The following is a 19,107-nucleotide window of genomic DNA, read 5'->3' as shown; positions in this document are numbered from 1 at the left end:
GGGTGGAGGGAAAAGTTGGTGACCGAGCGGGTTGGCGGCCCCAGGGGAGGTGGGGGCCGACGGGGTTGGTGCCCGGGGGAGCTGGTGACCGGGATCGGTGGCCCCGGGGAGCTGGTGACTGGCGTTTGGGTGCCCTGAGAGACGCTGGTGCTCAGGGGACTTGGGGGCCGAGGGGTTTTGGTGCCCGGGGATGCTGGYGACCGGAGACCGTTGGTGGCCCAGGGGACTTAGTGGCCGTGGGTGCTGGTGACGTTGAGATGTTGGGGGATATTGGAATTTGGGGGGCAAGGGGATGGGCACCGAGGGATTTGATGCTCAGGGGAGTTGAGGGACCTGGGGAAAGTTGATGGCCTTGCGGTTGGTTGAGGGGATTTGGTGGCCAGGGAGGCTGGTATGTGGGGAGCATCGGTGACCCAGGGGACTTAGTGGCTGGGGCAAGTTGGTGGCCAGGGGGGTTGGTGGCCCCAAGGGAAGTTGAGGGCCAGGGGGGTTGGTGCTCGAGGGAGTTGGTGGCTCCAAGGGACATTGGGCCCTGGGGGAAGTTGAGGGGAAGAGGATTTTTTTTTTCCCYGGGGATCCTGGTGGCTGGGGAGCATCAGTGGCTCAAGGAAGTTGATGTCTGGAGGTGCTGGTGACTGGAGTTATTTGGTGACCCCAGTGAGTTGGTGGTTAGAGGGGGTTGGGGGCCCAGGAGGGTGGGAACTGATGGGCTYGATCCTTGGGGAGAGTTGGTGGCCCTGGAAAAAGTTAATGGTCTCAAGGGAAGTTGGTGACTGCGGGGGTTTGGTGACCAGGGGTTCTGATGACCGGGGAGAGTTCATAGCCCAGGGGGTTGGTGACTGGGGGGAATTAGTGGCCCGGGGTGGCCAGGGGTGGTGTCCATAAGTCTGGTCACCTGGGGATGTTGGTGGCCAAGGGTGTTTGGTGGCCTGGGCTTGGTGATGAGGTGGAGGGGGCTGTTGGTGACTGAGAGTTTGGTGTCCCAAGTCCTTGGTGGCCTTGGCCAGGGACAGAGGGCTGGTGYCTACCAGGGAGGTGAGGCAGCGGGAACTCATGGGAATCAGGGACGCAGCTGTCCAGGCTTGGAGCCTTGGGGTGCCYTGGTGGCACACGGTGACAGTGGGACCCCCGCAGTGTTTCCTGCCTCTCATGCGGCCAGCACAAGGCTGGTTGGTAAAATGCGACATGAGCGCTCTTGGGATGTGTCCCTGCACCTGCACAGGCACACAGAGAGGCCGGGGATGTCAGCGTGGGCACACGGAGTCGCACCAAACCTCTTCCTTTGCTTCGCCCTGTCCCGCAGCTATGGACATGCCGGTTCCTGCTGCTGAGCTGGCACGAGCATCTGCAAAATCCCCAGCCCTCACCCCGCTTTACCCCTGCAGAGGAAGAGCAGGCTCCGCTTGGCCTCCCCTTTCCAGGCAACCACCTACTGCATCTGGCCCTCAAACACATGACTGCAAACAGCCCAGGATGGTAAATCACGGAGTGTGTGCGTTGCTGGAAACAGCAGCTTCCCCTCCGATGCCTGGGAGAGCCACCATTCACACACTGATGGTCTTCATGGTCCTTTGGGTTTCTGTTAACGCAACAGAACCCACACAGTGCGGCAGGGGRAAACTGATGCATCATCAGTAACATCAGCATCAATGCAATCGCTGAGTAATTTCCCAGCCAAAGCCACCAGAAGTCAAAAGGTTTTACAAGAACCACTCACAGATTTCATGGACATGGATTTCATCGAGGACAATGGAGTTGCACAGTTCACTAGACATTAAATGCGGCCCGTCAACATATTCCTTTGGGATATAAATGGTGGAAGAATTCAAATCGACTGCAGAGTAAATGCAGAATTTGGTGCACACAGAAAAAAAAGCAAGGGATTTTTTTTTTTCCCCCTTAAACAGAACTTATGCATGAACATGCAGCTAAAATAAGCTTTATAGGATATACTGTTGACATCCTGACATCCTTCTGCCGCTACCCACAGCACCTTAGCCCTTGTCCTCTGATGCTTCCAACCCTGTCAGGACTGCGAACGGGGCTCACTTGTCCCAGAACAGCCCTTGTCCCCCTGTCCCCCAGAGCCATCAGTCCAGAGCCACAACTATGGCTCCAGTACATACATCAGTTTCAGACATGGTACAAGTAGCAAATCAGTCTAYAGTTTATTAGATTGCAGTCAAAAGATGGAATTAATGGTGTTGTTACCATTAATGTCGCACTGAAGGTGACATTATTGCCCAATTAAGTCAATGTTAACTTGAGAATGGCCTCCCTCTGCACTCTAATTAGCAGTTTCTAATTAAGCAAGGAGAGGAGGCAGTTAATAGTAGCTTGGTCACTTATGGCTTTCTGGGCCAATTACATTGCAATCAGTAGAATTTTCCCCACAAACTGGGATTTTGGAAAGCTTTTAGGTTGCAGATGACACAGTCAGCCCACTCACCTACAGAAAATTATACTTTGTTCAGGCAGTTATACTGTGTGTATTTTTTTTCCCTATTACCAGCCTGAGTTGATCTGAATGACTAATACAGATAAGGATCTGAATGCTGTATGAAGAATAAATAATATGTGTCCATTAAAGCAGGAAACAAGCACACCTGCCAGAGTGTAGTATTTTATCACATCCACAATGTTTCACTTTTGTGGTACAAAGAAGTGGTATGTGGGAGTTCAGAAAAGCAGGKATGAAATAAAACTGGAGCAAACAGCTCATATCTGAAGCAAGAGAACACACTCCACGTTTTTATGGTCATAGCTTATCAAATTTATTTTGTTAGACGTTGAAAATTTCCATTAACCTGCTACTTCTGTACTTTGTAGGTGACCACAAATGCTGCTGGGATCATACTGAGAAAATGAAAGACAATGAAAGCCTTGGCTTGACAGACATCCGAGCAACTTGCAAAAACAGCTGTAAAAATGTGCATTCAACAGAGACTCTAGGAGCAAGTCTATCTGTAATAAGTAATTTCACAGCAGCAGGGCAGATTATGAACCACTGAAGGTGTTATTTCAGTTGTCCTCATTTATCTACTGAAACATAATGTCACATATCAGCAACTGCAGCTATTCATGAAAAGCTTTACAGCAGTGTGGTGCAGTTGCTGGTCATCAGTAATTATTTCACTGTTCAGACACTGCTACAGGTTTTTTTTTTTTCCCTCTCTGTGATTTAATTCCTGCTTCTACTGTCTTTAACAAGTTTCCTGGCACTTTTCCCAGTCATTTTAATAGCCCTGGAAAACAACATAAAAACAGTTTAGAAAGGAATATTAACTGTTTTCCTATTAAATGTTTAAAATGGGGAAAGTTATGAGCAAAGTAAAAAGAAGGCAAGTTTTTCCTGAGACCTGATTTAAGGCCAAAATTAAAGGCTTTTGCATGAACAGTGATCACACTGACACAAACAAGGCCCTTCTCTTGGAAATGGGAATTCTTTTCTGACTAGACACATGCACACACACACACACACACATAATATGCATAGAGTTTCGAAGACATCTCTGATGGAATTTACCAAGGATAGTGTTTATTGATGCCATGTAAGGAAGAATGAACTTTAACAAACAAAAGTAACTAGTCTGTGAGAGTGTCCAAGGTCTATTTATATAARATAAATGAAGTATAAAACATTATTATAAGAGATTATGAGAAAAGGATTATACTAATCAGGGGGAAAATTGGCAAGGGTTGCTGGTTTACAAAATTACAAGTACTTTCCATGTACTTAATGAGAAGACACCCTGTTGCGGTATGGGTGGCATAAATATAGTCTTGGGTGTTGAAGTTTTTCAGGGCTAATGTACCCTAGAACTTGTGATCATCTATTAACTGCTGAGTTGCTGGAACGTTTCCCTTTCGAGGCCATTATCTCTCTGGCAGAAGGAAGCAGGAGATAGTGCATGGGATGGAGAGAAGCAGACCTTAGGATTACAAATGATTAACGYAGCAGCTCTGCTTCAAACTGCCACCAGGTTGAGACCTCTTCTGCAAGCACTGCAGGCATAAGCAGAGCGAGACTCTTCTCCCAAAGAGATTCATTTACTGCAGCCCAATGCCGATTACCCAAAGTAGGTTGTATTTGAATGTCAAAGCTATGCCAGCAGTGGAGCCTTGCTGCTGATTTCTGCAACTATTTTACAGTTTATTCTGCATTCGTACCCTATTTTGAAGAATCATGTGTGCAGAATTAGTGGCCACTTTATGGGTTGCAGATATTCCTTGGTCTAACAAGAAAACATGAATTTACTTTCCCTTTGAAGCTCATGCAATTTGAAATATATATTTTTTCCCTAACCCAATCAGAGGTAATTCAAAACCATGGCAAGACTGGGGTCAAACTGAAGTGCTGTAGAAGGCCTCAAAGAATCGGTGCTGAAAACAAAGTTGTCTAAATAACATGGAAGTCAAAAAATAATTGATGTAGCTAAGTTATATGATACAGACAGAAAAAAAAAAAAAAACACCACAAGAGATTAATAGAAATGTGGCTAGTTTACCAAAGATTAAAATAGTGGGTACTGGTAGAGTAAATAATTTTAAGGCCCTGGGATATTCGCCTTCTCTTTGTTTTAAGGTTTTAAAAAAACAATGCTTTCATAAAAATACAACACTTTTACTCAGTCTTTAAGGTTTTCCTGTACAAAAGCTATTTGGAGACATTTTGTCTGTGCTGAGAATTTATTGCATGTTTTYATTCTGCTTTCTGGTTGTCCCGAGGTTTGCTCGTTGCCTTTCTTCCAGTTTTTGAGTTATTGATAAAGTTCCTGGCAAAGATTTCCAAGTTCTGAAATGCAGCAGTCCAGGACAGCAACTAAACAGGCTTATGGAGGCTTGCTGCTCACACCTGGGGTTTAGGGCAGGCCCGAGGGCCTTATCTGCCCTACTCCAGTAGTGAACAAACAGGATCACAACAGCACCGTGGCCTCCGTCACGTGCTCGCCAGCGCGGGAGCTCATTCAGGTGCTGTCACAGGAGCACGTTTTCTGCACAGGAGCCGTGCCAAATTATTTGCCCACAATCTGGTTTTACCTATCAAKGAGCATTCTTGACAAAATACCTTCCTGCGACGTGAAGAGAAACACCCCCATATGTTAGTGCAAAGGCCCAGCAAAACGTAATCGTGCATATTTTCCAGGGTACAAACTACGTGCCTTATAAACACATTAATATTAATTTCTCAGCTGGCATTCCTCTGTAGGGATCCCTGCTCAAATTCTTGCTCTAACCTCTTCCTTATTGGCCTGGAAGGGGAGAGAGGGCATTAGGGCATTCAATAATAAATTGTCTTCATAATTACAGGGAAGCAATGATAGGAAATGAAATGCAAAGTGTCTTCTCCTCAGCTTCTCGCTCTCTCGATGGCCAAGCACGGGGGCTGCACGGGGCACCACAACCGCAGCAGAGACGTTGCAGTCGGCGCCGGGGTTTGGAGGACTGTGGGCTCCGCCACCCGTGCGGCTCGGCTGCACTCCCGGCTCATGGCGCCGCTTGGGCCGCTCGTGCTGGGAACACACACGCTGCCCTGCGCAAATATTTGCTGCCGAGCAAAGCTGCAGGAGCTGCCGTTTCCTCTGCCGCATCCGCCCCCGGAACCAAGCGGCAGAGCACAAGGGCTGATCAGGGGATTAACTGMCCAGGCCCTAGTGGGGACTGTGACTAGGACACAGACTGTCACCTTCAATGCTGCTGCAAAGCAGTTTTCCAATGACTTCCAGGAAAATTCCTGAAATGCACCATGGCCGGAACTCTGACTCCTGTAGCTTCTGTTGAAGAGGCATCAGAGGAAATTTGGGCACTGCTTTTAAAATAGTTCTTGGATTACCTGGGAAGAGAGAAAAAAGCATCAGAGGCAGTTGATATGTGATCTGCTTCATTCTTTGCTTTCTCCTACATTCCTTTCATGACCCTCAAAATCCTCTGTTCTCTCCCTATTTCTATTTCATTCTTTCTATGTGCCTGTTCCACTTCCCCTTTCACCTCACATCCTGCTATCACCTTGTCCTCCTTCACTGCCCTTGCAGATGCTGAAAGCAGTAAAAATAATTAAACAGGAGAAACCCCATGAGCTGAAAGATTGTCATACACCACCAATACTCCATCTAAAAGATAATAAGGTTTTTTGTTTGTTTGTTTTAACTGTGTAGTGTCTTGTAGTATAAGAATCTACTTTTCTAAGATTTAAAACCTGTAATCCGAGGCAAGTACTCTCCAACGCAGAGCCAGCCACCATTGGGACGTGGACACATCAACTTCATCCAGGGGCAGCTTGCGAGAAGAGCTGAGATCAGTGGCAATGGTATCACCTCCTAAGATATTTTTTTGTATATCTCTTCCTGAGGACTGCACTGAACAGACTACCACACAYCACAGAAGTCGCTCGCAGGAGACAGAAGTTTTCACTCAGGTCTCATCTTGTTTCACCAAGCAAGAAAAGCTCTGCACAGTCACATCAGGCAAAGACTCGACATGCAGGCTCAAAGCTAACATTCAGAAGCCCGTTCAATTTTACACAGTAAAGGTACAGAATCATGGTCATCCAGGAACATGCATGGCCTAAACTCCTGTTGAGTTCTGCAGGGACTGCCTGGTTAGAGCTGAAAGCAGAATTCAGGCCAGATTAACTCACATATCCGAAACACAACAGCTAGCTCAGACAGAGCAGATTAGCTCTATTGATCTGCCTGCTCCTGGGGATTTACCCACTTGGGGTTCTCCTGGTTTGCGGGAAGTTCTCGCTGCCACCTCATGTTAATCCAGCTGACACTGCATTTAGAGCCATCCTGACATCTGTTYTGGGACTTCCGTTTATCCAGTATTTAGTAATTATTCCCTCATATGGAGCTACATGTGCATTGGTTGTGTCTCAGCAATATTTTCTGCAGTTGATTTTTCCCTTTTAAAAATCCCTAGACTTCTTAGAAATAGTTATTCAGAACTAAAATTATATCTCAAGATGATGAATCCAAGTGCAATAAATAACTACCACAGGATTTAACACAAAAAGACAGCAGAAACATAATATGAATTATTGTTGTGCATAAGAAACAGCAGCCATTTTCAAAGAATGAAAAATTGACTGTATTTCTGATCTCACAGAATTACAAATCCACAACCTGTAATCCAGGGAAGCTCACAAGGAGACAAGGAGTTTAATTACAGATAGACTGCCCAAATACTTTGATAATTAAAATCTACCAAACAACTATTTTCTTGTAAGACGAAACTATTTCTCTTTAACCTCTTAAGCTGATAAAATAGTAGATAAAGATGATTCACTTGACACATGGTTTTCAGACTCATTTTCTTCCTTGCAAGATTCATCAATAAACTGCTGAAAATTTCACACTTTATTTCCTACAGGAATCAATATCTGCTCCAGCTCGCAGCGTGAAATGAGAGCACACTGATTGCTGGCTTCTCTATGTGTTTTTCACCTGAAATAAATGTTTAAGCACTAAAACTACAGAACAGAGCCGTGGCCCGAGAGCRGGTTTTCCAGCCCGCACCGCGGCAAAGCCCAGCTGCCCTGGACACAGACACACTGAAGCTGCACAGAGACAGTTTGCCCTGCCCGGCTGTTTATTCACTTTTCTCCTGGAGGTTGCTGACCTCTCGTCACAAATGGCCAAACTGCAGAGTCTGAGTCACTGTACTTCAGATCTCAGCGTGTGAGGGGAACCTGAAGTGGCCGATTTACCTAAGCACAGTGAGGGCTTTGAGAGCTGCTCTCTGCTGATGCCTGGTCCTTGCCTGCAGCAGTAGCATCCAGCAAGGGACACAGGACACATCCAGCAAGGGACACAGCATGCAGCAAGGGACACGGGACACATTGACCCGAGGGGACCTGCTCAGTGTCCACCTGCTTTCAGGGGGCCTCGTCTTATTGGTAAAGTCTGTCTGTTTTTACCTTCTAAGGTAAATAACTGATATTTACCCTGGCTCATTTTAGTAATGCTGGGGGACCTTAGGCAGACAGGCAATCTGCTAGGGGAAAGCTTTTTATACATCTTTGAACTGCACGATTCAGATAAAGGATAAGGTTTCAAAATGCTTTTATACATCTATGCTATTAGCCACGTTGTTTTGGGAAACACTAAACACTCATTGCGTAACAGATGTAGAGCAGATTTTGTTAGTGAATCCTTGACCCCTGCCTTATGCTGTCTGTTCTTTGCGTTTTGTTTCTTTTTTCTTTTTTTTTTCTTTTTTTTTTCTTTTTTTTTTCTGAGTTCATAGCTGTAAGCGAAGAATTGGACGTTTTATTTTTATCTTTTTTTCCACTAGCAATGTTCTTCAAAGGGGTTAATGTTTTTTTTTCACAATGTACTCATTTGAGGAAGGGATTATTTCTGCATATTTTCACGTACTGAGATATGGAACACCTATCAGGTATCAATACTGGATACTGGAACACCTATCAGGTATCAAAAAATAAATACAGTTTATGATATGGCTTGTAGTAAGATTTGCCACATGTATTTGATGATTTTTTATACAAAGAAAGAAAGAAAGAGGGCAGAATACTCTTAGTCCAGCTATCTAAGCTTAAAAACTCATGGAGAACTAGTTAATTTGAATACTTTCCTATGTGCATGTGTTGTCATCTTTTTTTAAAAAAAAATATCTGCTTCTCTTCCTAGTCGGACAAAAGTATAAGATATGCAACGTGAATGCCCCTGCACTATGTGATTTATGACAGTACTTAACCTCCTAATATTTGCTTTGAATTATTTGCCTGCCACAAGGCACACTGCTCAGCAGTATCCATTAGGCAGCCGAGTAAACTAATACCTTCAGCAGAAGCTGTGTGCCTCAGTATTTTCTCTCTGAGAAATTCCAGTTTAATTCTCCATCTTTGTTCAGATTTTTCTACGGATGCAGCTGTTTTATTTTTTTTTCTCAAACAAGAAACACCCATGTGTAGCTTTTACCTAGTTTTATACTTCCAGGCACCATGTTTTGCACCCTGCAATTATCAGAACTTGATCTGCTCTTGCAGTGACGATATATTTGAGTTCCTGAATATCATTTTAAAACTATTTCATATATTCTGCCCAGCTTTTTATTCATAGCATCTCTCGCATCTTAATTCTTATGTATTAGTCCTAATTCTTATATATATATATTTACATGATGAATTCTTATGTGATGGATATGTTTTATGCCTTTTTAGATGTCCTAAAATCATAGGGTTCAGTTTTCCCTAGCCTTTACCCCAAGAAATAAAATTTCGCTGTTTTATCAGAGCTTACTTTCATCCGTTTCTTTTARCTTTTGGAAGAATTTCTAGATTTGCTTGTGTAATATTGATATTCCTTCCTCTTTTTATTTCTGCTTTTCCTCTCTGCTTATACTGATCCATGATATCCTCAGTAATTCACAGCTGCTTCCTAAAATACCTCATCCCTATGCATGCATGCACRCAGCTGAGAGGGATGAAGGCCACGTTTGTATGTATGTGAAGCGTGTGAGGGGGCCTCCTTTCCTTAATGCTGCCCCTGAGCTTCCCGTCCCTGCCACCATTTCTCTTTCTGTTCACTTGCCTTAATGTAGCCTTTCCTCCTTCATCAGTTTATCCTTCTCACRACCTTTCTTGCCTCTCATCACCACAGCTGAGGATGATCCTTCCCGCAAGGAGCCACAGTCTTCTGTGGTCTCCTGGAATGTCTTCAGATGATGCAGAAAAGGTAAAGCTGCCCTTTAATCATGTTGCCCACAGAAGCAACATGAAGCAGGGCAGCCAAACACGAGTTGCACAAGTGGGAGCAAGAGGAATTTGACCCTGGGATCTGTAAATACAAAAGGATAAGTTCTACCTTGGTCATCAGCGTAATCAGGAGACGTCTCACCAACTCTAGTGGGACTAATTGTAGAGAACAACCTCAGTGTGTGGGAGGCTGGAAGCAATTTTAGTGATGCTGAAAGGTGCCAGACTTATCAGACATGGAAGATGTTTCTCCAGATTTCTCCTGCGTGGTAATTTATACCTACACTAACACACTGTAAATCACCATTGCCAGTTTGACTAGGGAGTTTTGATGTAATAACCTTTAGCACTCGTTTTGCAGGGCTAAATGACTAGACAAACTCATTTTTATTCACAGAACAGGTACTAGAGAGGAAAAAATATCAACAGCATCACTGTGCTGGTGTGTGTTCGCTCTGCTGTGGAGTCAGCACCCCATGTAAGCAGAATTATTCTATGTATCTTTAGTGTTGTGACTAAAGAAACCAACCAACTTCCTACTGTATCACAACTGGGAAGCTATTAACTCTGTTATGGGAGGATGTGGCACAAACCCATTCAGCACTATACAGTCTGGTGAAGGGCTTCATCAGAYAGAGAAGTATTTTTCAGTATTTATGGTCTCTGGAAATATACAGGAAAAATACCTAGAGTGCTATCTTACTAACTAGAGAGATGAAAGTTATTTAAAACTCTACTTACTTCTAGGTTTGCTGCATAGTAACTATTTTAACAAGTACAGCTAACCCTTAACTAAACCAATGAAATATCATATCTGTCTATTTTATGGAACTCTACAGACGTTACTTAAGTGTGGACAGAGGAGGCACTGTTATTAAGACATGTAGCTCCCACCAGCCCCAACACAACAACCTGCCATTGCTCTTGTCCGGGATTCTCAGTCAAAGCTGAAATAGTGAAATTATCATAGTCAAAGTGAAATATAAGAAATTTCAGAGCTAGTTATTTCATCAGTCATAGCTGATGGTCCTTTCAAGTAAAGGTTGGTGGTCCTTTCAAGTAAAGGTATGACCAGAACAAAACCTTCAGTGCAAACACCTCTGACTTATAAAAGCACTTGAATAGCAATAGGAACTTCCCATGGGAGCTTTCTACAATGGCAAGAGATGACCATTGCCCATGGCACCCCGATCTACCTTTGCACTGCAGGGAAGTTTGGCTTGCTGTCCCCAACCCATCAGGCTCAGGCTCCCATTTCTAGTTGAATGTCTGCTCTGAAGATTACACTGCCTAGCAAAGAGTAACTGCAACACGTCCCGGGAGCCCTGCCCTCGCTGCAGGGCAGAAGTTCTTCTCCAGCCCCAGCCCTTTGCTCCCGGAGCCACCCACTAATCCCTTCCACACTTCCAACTTCCACCAGCCTCAGACTTTCTCAACAGTCAATTTCCAGAAGTTTTTTCCTTATTTTATTCTCAGCTGACGGTGAAGCAGACCTTTCCTTGAGAAAAATACCACAATTCCATGCCACAAATCTCAGTATTTTATCTCAAGTTTTTCCATTTTTTTTTCTTGCAGTTAAGAGAAAACCATGAACTTGGAGGCTGACAGGACCACTTTGCTCCTTCTTGACAATTATCTCTCTGGTAAAAGCTCATCCTTCTACCAAAAGCAACACAAACACTGATCTTCATCTTCCACCTTCCAGTCACTTCTCCTATCCATTGTGCTGGACCAATTTCCCATCTGACTGCCTGTAAGAACATCTGCAATGAAGTAGTGGGAGCTTGAAGAGGAGCATCAACCCCTCTCGGGGTCAGCAGTTTCCATTAGACATGTCACCATCTGCAACAGAGACACTTGTAAGAGGACAAGTTTCCCCAGTATGACTTTGTGATGTCTGATGTGTCTAACAGAGGAAGAGAAACATCATGAAGCTGAGAGACCAAGCAATCAAGAACATCTCAATGTGGACATAGGTGGGGTACCTGGCAGGGAAAAAGGCTCACAAACAGGCTTGAGTGAGCCTGGACAAGGATTTAGGCCYGTGAAACTGCTGCTGCTTAAGATCTACCCTACACTAATGGAAACAGGACTTGTGATTACAAACAAGCAGGACTGTGCCACAGACACACCTGATTTCATCACTAGTTTCTCAGTCAAACTGTGGAATAACCCACAGCACTGCATTTGACTGTTCATGTCAGCCAGAARGGTGCAAAAATTACAGAAAAAAAAAGGAAAAAAAAGTATAATTATAGATAATAAATATCCGGAGCAGTAACCTGAATTTCAGAATTCCACCAGTTTTCAGAGTTTGTTTAGATTAAAAGTTTTAGTTTAAAAGAGGAATAACTACTTTATTTGGTCCATTTTGGGGTCCAAGCAGAGCTGGCATCAGAGAAAAAAACTGAGCTCTGGAAGCCAAGTGCAGAGAAACAGCATAGAGAACAAAATGAGAGCTGCCCTGCAAACGGCAAGTTTCAGCTTGCTTCTCCACACGGTAATAAGAAAGCAGAGTGATTCACCCTGGCAAAGTTTTGCAGCTTGAGGAGCCTGAAAGAACATGGAGCACCGGCAGCAGCGCCTGCCGTGAGCGATCCCGGAGCCGGGAGCAGCCGAGGGAAAGGGGGCACCTGGGAAGGTCTGCACTGGAAATGGAAAGTCCATTTTCAGCAGGGGTTATGAAAGAGGGGGAGGAAGGAGGGACAGTAGCACTACAGCCTCGTACAAATAAAATTGAGTAATCGTGCGTTGTTCTGTGAAAGAAAACCATTCCAGTTTTCTTTCGGAATCCTTTCCCAACGGGATGCGAGATCACTGGACGTTTATGCTCTGCTGCCCGGGGGTTGGAGGAGGGGGTAAGTTACCTGCCCCAGCCTTCTCTTTGGTGAATTGCTGAGAGGAAAGCTGTCTTAGAGATGGGTAAGAAAGGTCACATTGCTGACTGGTGGCAGCCTGACAGGGCAAAAAGAAATTACAATATTGATCCACTGCCTGCATGCTTGTTAATATTTATCTAGCTGGGCAAATTGGGTATCAAATTGCAGCTTATACAAGGTTGGCCAACCATAGTCAAGTTTTTCGACTGAACTGTTAACAGATGCGATACTTTTCAAGTACAGACATGATGATACAGCTTGAAACGGAAGCTACAGAATAGCAGATCTCATTCTTGTCACTTAAGTAAAGTCTCCAAGACAGTTAATTATGTGTACACACTTTTAACTTTGTCAAAATGTATGCAATGTGCAATAAATTTATTTTTCTCAACCTATATTTAGGTGGGCATGCTAATCATTTTCTTTTATTTTATTATCCCCAAATCTCTTATCACCAAAATTGTACTCTGTCCCTAGGCATTTTCCTCATTWCTTTCTATTCTGTAATTCAATAACCATGAAATTACATAAGCTTAACTACAGAAAGATTAATTTTAGGTTATAACAGTTTCATCTTTCTTGGGTGTTTCTCSTTGTGGACTATCTCTGTTTGATAGCATGATACCCACAGTTCACAGGCAGTAAACRGTATCGTGGGTTTAGAGGTCTCAATGTTTTTTGGTGAGTAGACYCCTAAAAATGTATCAGTGGTATTATTGGCCCCTGCATGAAAAATTGTAAACCTGTTGGTAATAACGAGCTTTTTTAGTTGCTGTTTGAAGGGATAGGAGAGGCCTCAGGGGTTCACRGACCATAAACTTAAAACTCTAAAAATAAATTTAAAATTCTATACATCACCCAGACTTACTCCACCTGTTTTGCAAATGAGCCTGACTTTAACCTTTATTGTACTAATGAACTGTACTAAAGTTGTGTGGACAATATATGAACATGTATAGCCTACAAGGAGCTCACAGGAAATACATGTAGAATGTGAGCTAATAGAAACAGTGTAAAGGCACTTGAGTAATGCAAATGGGAAGAAATGCCAAGCCCTGCTGCTGTACGCAAAATTCAGATTTCTAACTCCTTCACTCCTATAAATCCATGGGAAGAACTGGCCGTGGTTTGGCCTAATAATTCAGCCAGAAACAAGCTGATCTGTTGCCTGTACTTTGCTGCTTGCCAGCAGCACRACAAGCTCATGCCGACAAATTCTCCCTTTCCGCGGGTGCCGAAGCCTCGGCCTGGGGCACAGCCTTGCCCAGGGCTGCCCATCCCCGAGGAAGAGGCAGGTCAGGAGGAAGCACAGCCACGGAAGCTGGGTGAGCAGCCATGGTTAAATATAAAGGTTTAAAACTTGTATTTGGAGAGATATCTGAGCTCTGCCGGGGCAGCTGTAATTCCTTAATAGCCTCAGCCAGTGAGTCGTCGTGTTAACAAAACAGAAGATGAGAAACGTGACCGCAGCAGCACCCGCGGCCAGGCTCGAGCCGGCAGGCCCGGCAGCAAGAGGGATGGGACCTCCTGCCCCAAACCACACCGTTTCTGTCTACCTACTGCGTCTTCCAGAGCCTTGACTGGGCTTCAGCCGGCCAGGAAAAGCAGCTGRGGAGAAGTGCTGGGTCCCATTCCCGTTCTGAAGAGGGGGTGACTGTAACCCATGGACAAGACAAGGCAACAGCTCTTCCATACTCTCCAGAGGAGCAACGTGGCCACATTTGCAGTGCTCTCCACAAACGTAGGTCATTAATTCTTGCATCATCACTGCAGTTAAAGGCAAGTTAAGTATTAATCTCCCTTTTTGACAGACTGGGAAACTGAAATATGAGGGGTATGTAGAGTTGCAGAGTGAGTCATTGTCAGATTTATATTTTAAGAGACATAAGTTCCCAGGTCACTATCTTTTCCTGTAAGGTATTAGACTCCAAAATGTCTCTTTCTTACTGTGTATTAAATGGAATAGAGAGAATATTGTCCTGTTTTCAGTAATAGCATTGTGTTTTCCACAGTGCAATATGAACAAACTATTGTAACTCACCTACAGCACCCAGAATATCTACAATCTAAGGGGACTATTGAGGTTAGAGGTGACAGAGGCAGTAGCTCTCATGGTCATTGCTGGCACTCAAGAGACAGAGGGTTCATAAATCCCTCCTCCTCCCCAATCTCATCTGTGCTGCCTCCAGCTCTGAAGACCTAGGGGTTCCAGGCAAGAATGATAGCCCCACTGCACTAAAACCCTGATAAAATACATCAAAGTAGCTCCTGCCCCAGCATGAGTGACTACAAGACTCAACAGGTGGATGAAAAAGAGAACTCTGGAAATGAGTAGCAGAACAATTAGTGTTATTTAGGCCTGCCTTTAAAATAAATAAATAAAACTAACTAACTCCATAATAWAAACAAAATTCAAATTTATCTAGTTTATGTTATGAACAGAATCTTAAGTAATTCAGTGTACATGTAATACTATATATCTATGGACAAAGAAGTAGGCGTGTGCATGGGCGTCCAAAGGCAGTGACTTCTTAAAGTTCCTGTTGCCTAAATTAACCTGCCTCAACTTGCGACAGCCCTTTCCAAATGGGAGCTGTGGGCCGGTTTGCTGGGTGCAGGCCAAGTGCAGCACGGGAGCCAGAGACCGGCGGGGCGGGAAGTGCCATCCTGGTATCCCTCACCTTGGGATTATTTCCGGAACAGCCTTTTCCCACCGTTCCGTGGAGCGTCTTGCTGCCTTTATAGCAGCAGTGATATCTGCATTTATTCCATTTTTAGCCCAGGTAAATAAAGAATACACAGAAAAATTTGAAATAGGGCTCATCACGAGGGTTATTAACAAGCTGTAGAAATAAGTAATGGTAAAACAAATGGTAATGTAAGTCATTAATTTATAAGTTAATAATATTAACTAATAATTATTAGTATATAAGTTAATAATAGTAATATAAGGTTATGGGGCTGCCATAAATAAATATTACAGACAAAAATACAATGCTGACAGCGATTCATATCTTCATATGTGAAACTGATCCCTAAATTGAGTCTTTCCCATCTCCTGAATTTCATCAGTGGCTCTGACCTGGTAGGTTTTCTGCACCAAAACCTGCACATATGTATTATTCAGACTAGTTCAAAACTGACTAGGAGTGCAATTCTGTTCTCAGGAATACTGTCTAAAACTTCTGTATTGCACTCAAAGTGTTTATTTACTAAACAAATAACAAAAAAAAAAAAAAAAACAAGAAAGCAAAGCTTCGCCCAAGAGCTGTGCCCAGGCTGCAGAAAAAAAATCCTAATAGTTGAGCTGGTACCACTGCAGGCTTTTAGTGTTATCAGTAAAAATATCAGTAAAATCCTAACATAATAACTCACAATAGTAATTAAATTATTGTGCAGCAAGCAATAAAATGATATTTTATGGTCAAAAACCACATTGGACTAAGCGGTTTTATTCATTAATTTGTACCACTCTTTTTGCTAACACTCAGATAGCACTTCTATGCTAGTTGTCCTCCAACCCACACATTTTGCATACTCATCTTTTTTTTTTTTTTTTTTTTTGCCTGTAATAGGTAATTTGGAAATATAGAGTTATAACAAGCAAGACTGAACCAATATATATGTAATAGAATATAAAAACAGCTGTAAACAAAAGAGTCAAGAACCAATATCTGCGTAGCTCGGTATCACAGGTCCAAAACATGAAACTGATGCTTTTAGGAAAAACTACAAAAAGCAGTATTCTTAATGTAAATTTCTGCAGGGTGAAACAACTTCCAGAAATGTATTAAATATTTATGTGACTGGAGTGACATTACACGTGTCAGTGGCTCCAGATCTCCCAGTGCTCAAGCACAAGGATGTCCTGGTGCCTAGTGGAGCTTTTTGGCTGCACAGTCACTCTCAGCAGCAGCCTCTACTCGGTTTCCAACTCCTTTGCTCTGTCCGTTGAAAACAACTGATTATGAATCTGGATGAACGTTCATAAAACACTGGCAGCACTGTGGAAAAAGGATGCTCTAGGCACAGAGTTATATTATTCACAGTTATTGTGTTATTTTCACTTGCAAATCTCGCAGCTGAGGCTGCACAGAGGCACCTCACAGTGMCTATTAGTCTGTGCTCCAGGGCCAGGAGCGGAGTCCTCGCTGCCGCATTCAGGCCCTTGACAAAGTCAGTATTTATGTCTTGGAATGATGAAGTTCAGCCTGTGCAGATAAAGCCAAATTCACCAGTCTCGTCTAGGGAAACAAATGTAAGGACTGATGCCGCTTACAGCCGCGCGTTTGTTTGCAACACTCAGGGTGATGTGCTGGCTTCCTACACTCCTTGTAATTAAAAGCGCAGGAAAATGGGATTCCTTCCCCAGTTTTCCATGCCGCTCTGGTTTCGCTGTAGGAATAACTTAGTCAGATGGCCCCGAACGCAGGAGGCGGCCACGTGAAGCGGTAACCGGATCGGTGAGAGCAGATGTGGCGGCAGCCGCGGCCTCCAGCCCAACAGCTGCCGGGCATGGGCAGCGCCGGCCCCTCAGGGCGCCCCCGGCCCTCGCGGCCCTCGCGGCCCTCGCGCTCGGCGCCGCGACGCCTCCGCCCGGGGCGGCCCCGGCGTGAGGCCCACGCGGTCCCGCTGAGCGGGCGCTGCCCTCTCGCACCACAAGGGACCCCACAGGCTCCCCACTGCTGAGCCCAGGCCAAGACCATCCCAGCGAGGCTTGTCCACACCTGGATTAGATCCCTGTACCCGGCCTTCCTCCTTCACCAGCTGTTGCAGAGGAGGAAGATTTTTTTCAAGTGAAGAAGGACTTAAAATAGGAAATTAAGATTAGTTTTCAGGATCCTTCTTTGGCTAAATGTCCTTGCCAAATCCAGGGTTAAGCATCCTTGCCAAATCTCAATGCCAGGAGCAGCCCTCTCAATGCCAGGAGCAGCCCTCCACCATATCTTTAACTTTGCATCTCACCTGCAGCCCTTCTCAAAAAACTCTCTTCTCCTCCCATCCTAAAATATTTAATTTCCCCCTCTGCTGCTATTATTTACCAGCTTTACCACATTATTTGTTGTAAATCATATTGTGATAAATTTCTGAGACATTCATCTCTAGAATTTCTGTGCTCCCCATTTTTATTGTTATTTTTCCTAGGTTTTCACATAAAGTGGGATGTTTTGCCTCCGTTCTTTTTCATGCAGATGAACACTTCGGAAATGTATTAAGACACTGGGCACCCATTTCAGAGCCACAGAACAGCAGACTCCTAGTGGTTCATCACTGAATGATGATGAGTCCTCAGGGGTGAAGAGAGGCAGCCTTTTGTGGTTTTTGTTTTGCAGGAAGGCTTCATTCGATCTCCCCAGGATGACATCATTTGGACATTCCCATATACTTATGACTGGGAGCAGCAGTCGTAAGTCCAGCAGTCTTGGATTGGGTCAAAGTGCTCCGGTATGAGTTGCTGAAAAGTAGCAAAAACAGCTTTGGTGGCACAGAGATGACACAGGACCCTGTCAGTAAATGAGGGTAAATGAGGCTGGGATGGAGCATCCCGTTGCTGATCCCTAGGTTGCCCGGCAGCTCCTCAGTGCTGCTGTGCACCAGGCAGCCAGGCCCCTGCCCGAGCTCCTGCCCTCCAGCCCAATGGATAAAGGAGCCTTCCTGACAGGGGAAGATATTTCCCAAGGAAGTCCATGAGACAGTTCTCGGTTCTGTGTGTATTTGCTTCTGGATCTCTTCCACCAAACACAAAGCTCCTAATCCTCACCAGGAGGATTCCTATGGGGTGTCATCATTTTATGTAYGATTTTCTTACATTTAAGGCACTACTTTACTTATGCAGCTTGTATTACTTCTACTTCTTTTCCAATAAAAGCAAAAACTAAGCGCCTGAATATCGCCTAGCTGCCTAATGGCTGAATGGGCTCTAAAAATTAGGCAAGTCTCCCTCTCCTCAGTAGGAGATAAAACAATATTCCATATTACAGTAATAGCGTCAGTAATAAACACAGTCCAGAGCCAAGTTTGATTAATTCACACAAGTTCATACACTTATGGAGCCAGATTGTGACTACAACAAAGTTAGGTAAATCTGAAGAACTCTAAGAGCTGACAGAATTCTTATAGTTTAATATATGTAACTTAGTGGTTAATTATTTTTGTCATCTAAACAGCAGAATATAATTACAACAGCAATAAGTAGAAATGATGTATGTGCAGTGGGTTTTTTTGTTGTTTTTTTTGTTGTTGGCTTGTTTTGTTTCTCAAAGTTATTTTACTTGGATTGTATGGATCACCCATCAGTAAAGAAAATCACAGGGTATGTGCCCAGGAGGCAGCTATCAAAGTCATTAATCAAAGCAATCACAGCTACCATAAGTATAAAGCTTTTTTTTTTTTTTTTCTTTTTTCTCATGTACACGTGTAGCTTTACAGTCGTATAATGAGCTCCCAGCTCTTGGGAAGTACTTGCTCTGAAGGACTCAATATCAAAGATAAGTTTTTTAAAAGGAGCTG

At 44.0% G+C, this 19,107-nt stretch overlaps 1 long non-coding RNA gene across 1 annotated transcript; it reads left to right on the top strand.

Annotated features, from left to right (window-relative positions):
• The first annotated feature begins 12,507 nt into the window (after positions 1 to 12,507).
• On the top strand, positions 12,508 to 14,208 carry LOC112955441. Its single transcript, XR_003250887.1, has 2 exons — positions 12,508 to 12,576; positions 14,170 to 14,208. It is a non-coding gene; the product is annotated as an uncharacterized LOC112955441 (long non-coding RNA).
• Positions 14,209 to 19,107: the final 4,899 nt, after the last annotated feature.

This window comes from Nothoprocta perdicaria, unplaced genomic scaffold, assembly GCF_003342845.1.
Source record: "Nothoprocta perdicaria isolate Ctin4 unplaced genomic scaffold, notPer1 scaffold_57, whole genome shotgun sequence".
Classification (NCBI taxonomy): Eukaryota; Metazoa; Chordata; class Aves; order Tinamiformes; family Tinamidae; genus Nothoprocta; species Nothoprocta perdicaria.
Note: the sequence above shows the minus strand (reverse complement) of the source record. Positions and strands in the feature narration are given on the sequence as shown.